The sequence below is a fragment of the Cupressus sempervirens genome, chromosome 6, assembly GCF_028749045.1.
Source record: "Cupressus sempervirens isolate cs-2001-9-10 chromosome 6, ASM2874904v1, whole genome shotgun sequence".
Classification (NCBI taxonomy): Eukaryota; Viridiplantae; Streptophyta; class Pinopsida; order Cupressales; family Cupressaceae; genus Cupressus; species Cupressus sempervirens.
In genome coordinates, this window is record NC_143123.1 from 71349714 (window position 1) to 71354817 (window position 5104).

The window sequence follows — 5104 nt, forward strand, 5'->3', positions numbered from 1 at the left end:
ACTAGTGATAAATGAGAAATGTTGTAAACAAGAGAGAATGTGGTATTTGATCATTCTAATGGCTTATTAAGTTGTTTTCAGTTTCTAAATGAAGGATCAAGCATAAGGATGTTATTTGACTATCTGCCTAATAGCTGTGTCTTGTTAAAAACCCATCACAAATTTGGTTTTTTTGTGTTCATCATTCTTTCTTTTATATATTCTGATTGCTTTCAACTGTAGTTTCTCGATCTCACCTAATTTACTCTCTAAGGGAAAAAAAATCTTTGGAACGAACTTTGCTTCAGCACTAGGTGGGAGGATATAGAGATTAGTTACAATCGATTGTTTCAGTCACTGATCATCAAAATTGAGGTCAACCAATAACCTTCTCTCCCCCTTCTCTAAATATATGTATTGTGGTATCATATTATGATCTGAACAACTGCTTAAAAGATAACATATTCTAATTATTTCATGTAGGTAGAGAAAGTGTACAATCAGGCTATTTATTTTAAGAAGACTCTCAAATGTCAAAGTAAACCGATGTCTCAGTTGGAATTCATTGCAACCTTAGTAGTAAGTACATAAAATTATTTTAATTCCTTTTTCCATGACTCAATTTTTTTTTACAGATGAATTTTAATGTTGGTTGTCGTTTGATATGTGGAAAGTGATATAAATTTAATAGAAGTATTTGTATGATAATTTTAGGTAAGTGCAACAATCAAAGTGAAAGCTTCTGTCATAGTAGTATTTACAACATCCGGACGAATTGCAAAGTAATTATTTTCTTATTCTACATTATATATTCCTTGGACATTTGAAACTATCAAATTTGGGAAATTGGTGATAAGTTACAACTTGGTTTCATTTTTGCCACTATTGGGGTTTGGTTATCATAATCATTAGCTCATAATGCAGGCAATTTCGTCAATTCTAGATTTATCTGTTTCCATGCCAATGTGAATTTGATTTTCTAATATACAGATAACACATCTATGAATTTTGATTCTCAGCATGATATTTATGTTTGATTTTCCCTAGGTTGATTTCTAAGTATAGGCCTACTATGCCAGTAATTTCTATTGTCATCCCAAGATTGACAAAAAATCAACTAAGATGGGGCTTTACGGGTGCATTTTAGGTATGCTATACATATTGTTAAAAAAGAAAGTTGTTCTATTTTTCTTCTACCTGAGTGACATGGATTAAAAATCAAAGTAGCTTTATTATTCTGTGTAAGTTTTTGTTCAAATCATTCAAGTAACGTTAATTAAATAAAAAATGATGAGATCAATATGCACATCTCAGAAAATTATGATGATGCTTTACTAGCATTAATATCCAGAGATATTTTTGATCCAATTAAATATATCGATGTATTCAATCTAATGCCACATCATTGCAATCTTTCTTCATAATATTTGTTTTCATTGAACCTTCCCAATTTTACTGGCTTTTGCTTCCATGGTTTCACTACTTCTATATTTGTATTTGTATAATCAGTTTCACTACATGATATTGTAGTGCACAAAATATATATTTCACATTCCTAGTCCACTATAGCCGAAAAAGTGTGTGCATGTTCAAGATATTGTTTCTATCATATTTTATCCCTATAAGAAAGCTTTTGAAAAGAGAAATGTAAGGAATGAATTTTAGAAAAATTGTTAGTACTCAATGATTTAAGCAACATAAGTATGACATATTAAGGCCTAAGAAGGAGTGAGGCAAAGGGAGGAGACAAGGGAGGTGAAGCTTCCAGCTACGTCATTCTCAACTACCTCCAACATCAAACAAGATCAAACCTCTTAAACCCTGTGTAACTTCATTTGGTCACATCTTATATTTGAGCAAGATGGTGTCTTATTGGTGCTCCTTCCATTATTTCATGATATATTATTATCAGGCCATCCAATCGGCTATAGGACAAAGATGATTCTTGAATAATCAAATTAGCAATATGGTCGATCTGCATTGCATTTGGACACTTGGTTTGAGGTTCATCTCATCGATTCCCATTCATCACAGGATCTTTATCTGATTAGACCTCGATAGAAAACATTGAGGTTTCTCGAGCCCCAAGTCCAAATCGTGCAGGCTTCAATCTCCACATATCATAAAGCCTGTATATAAAGCTAAGCATTCTCACACCATCTGAGAGCTGATGCAAGTGAAGCTTCCAGCTACGGGATGCTCAACTCTATATATAGGCTTTATGATATGTGGAGATTGAAGCCTGCACGATTTGGGCTTGGGGCTCAAGAAATCTCAATATTTTCTATCGAGATCTAATCAAATACAAATCCTATGATGAATGGGAATCAATGAGATGAACCTCAAACCAAGTGTCCAAATGCAATGTAGATCAACCATATTGCTAATTCGATTGTTCAGGAATCATCTTTGTCCTATAGCTGATTGGATGGCCTGATAATAATATCTCATGAAATAATCGAGGGAGCACCAATAAGACACCATCCTGCTCAAATATAAGATGTGACCAAATCAAGTTACGTAGGGTTTAAGAGGTCTGATTTTGTTTGACATAGCTGGAAGCCAACAAAATTTTTTTTATGTTTTACTCTGTCGCCGTCGCAATTGCGATGGGAGAGTTGTAGTGGCGACGCCATGTTCCATCACATCTCGTCACAATTGCGACACAAAAATAATGAATTGCGATGGGGTTGCTATAAAGGAGACACCCCCTTCCATCGCAATTCAACCGTCGCCATCGCAATTGCGACACAAAATGGAATTATTGCAACGGGGTTGCTGTTGGAGTCACTGCAGGTGGACACCCCAACTGCCATCACAAAAACCTTGGAGGCGTCACTATTGCGATGGATACCCCACAAATTACGAGGAGGTTGGTGTTACAAGAAAGCGGTTGGATTGCGATGGCTATGCATCATAATTGCAACGGAATAGGGTAGATGTTGTATTTTGCGACTAAAAAATAGTGACGTCTATTACTATCATAGTGGTGACACATAGCTATCGTAATTGCGATACATAGCCATCACAAATTGATGCCAAATGTATTAGTGATTCTAGGATCTCTGTGGTCAAAACAATGGTGTCAGTAGGGTTCACTCAAATATTGTAAACATGACCAATATTAATTAGATAAACTAAAAATATGATTTTTATGCTCCCTTCATCTTATATAATGACTACATGACTACTTTGACCATTTTGATCAGCCTTTGACCGATACAGACGAAGAGGCTAAATGGTTACTTAGATGTCTATAAGAATTTACCATTAATATATTTAATATGAAAACACAACTAGAGAACCTTATGAAAAGATATAATAAATCAACGAGTTCATATTTCCAATATTTCAAGTGTTTTGTCATAATTACATCTAAATGATATAAATATGAATATATCTTTGCCATACAAAGTTATGTATATGGAAAAAAAGGTATGTAATAGACATCATTGTACATACTAAAGTCCTTTTGTATATCATTGATAGAACCATATTATATGAACACAACCACCAAAAATCCTAGAGACTAATCTATCATAGAAGTGTTCTTCATTCTGCTCCTTAAAATTATTTCTAGATTTTTATGCATTTCTATTGTTCAAGACACCAACAATTCAATATCATAGTTAATAGTAGTATTGTAGGAATTTAATATTAAGTACAATTATAGGAATATAATTAACATATGAAACTAAATTTAAAGCATACAATGAAAATATGAAACCTTGTTGTGAGCTAGTATTACCTAGCCAAGTGTTCCTAAAGGGTGAATCTCTCTACTTGAGGGTCTCCAATAGGGATCTGTGATCAACATTACTAATAGTAAAATGTTCTTTTAGTTTTGGTCTTCCTTGATGATTCAAAAACTTCACATTTTCTTCTCTAATAACATGTGAATATATGAGAATTTTTTTGTTCGTCTCATAGTCTTCGAATGTGGGAATTCCATTCTTTCTAAGCATGTATGTTTGTGACCATGTTCTAGCAACAACAACTAAACCAATAGGATATGTGAATCCACTATCATCTATAATTAGTTGTGCAATATTTTGTTTACCTATTACACAACGTGCTAACCAATAATCTAATTTTTCATCATTCCATTGTGGTGCAACCAATGCAAAGACCTATCCTAGCTAAAGAAGATCTAATAGATGGTTATGGTTAAAAAAATTGTCCATGACATCATTTTCGATAGAGGGCATGAGATATAATGGAGTAATATAATGTGGAGCCCATGTATGCACCCACTCACTGGACTCACATTGATCCCAATCACATTGAAAATAACTAGGACAAAAGAAAACTAGTTATCATTTCCACATGGTGCATGTACTACAATCAAAGATGCAGAATGAATGCATCTTTGAAGAATCTTTGACTAGAGCCCAATCCAATCTATTACCTAAGGATCCCTCCTCAACCAACCAAAAGAACCTATGCACTAGTGAATCAAGAGTCCCCCCTATGATAAAGTAGATGTACACCAATCAACTATGGTATGAGCATCAAGAAGTTTTGTTGCTGAAATCTTCATTTGCTCCTTCACTAGAGCTCTCTTCACACATGCCCCCACTCCATTATGCTCCCCTTTCCCATATTCAAACTCAAAAAAGCTCCAAATATGAGGTACATCTATCTTTACACAGATTTTACACAACCAATAAAATATGTGAGCATTCTTGAATTGACCTATGCAATAATTTGACTAGATGAGATTTCTATCCATAGCAATATCACATTCTCACAAGAACTCAAAATGATTCTTGAAAAATTGTATGAAAAACTCATGAGAGTGAGATCTATAATCACTCATATAAAAGTGGCACTCTCTGATTATCTTTTGGTTATCTTATGCACTATCAAGTGCATGTCTATATATTTTGTGGATAAAAATGGCAATCTGAATGGAGTTGTAATATTTAGATTGCGTCTCATTTTGGGGTTGTAATGTATAGTCTCTGCAAAGTCAAAAACTGATATAATAATGCCAATGGGGAAAGTTTCCTTACATATTATAAATTGTTGATCCAACTATTGAGACCTGTGACTATTCCTTGCATACTTGTAAAAAAAAAATTCCTTGAAATTTTAAAATAAAATCACCCACACATAGTTTTTT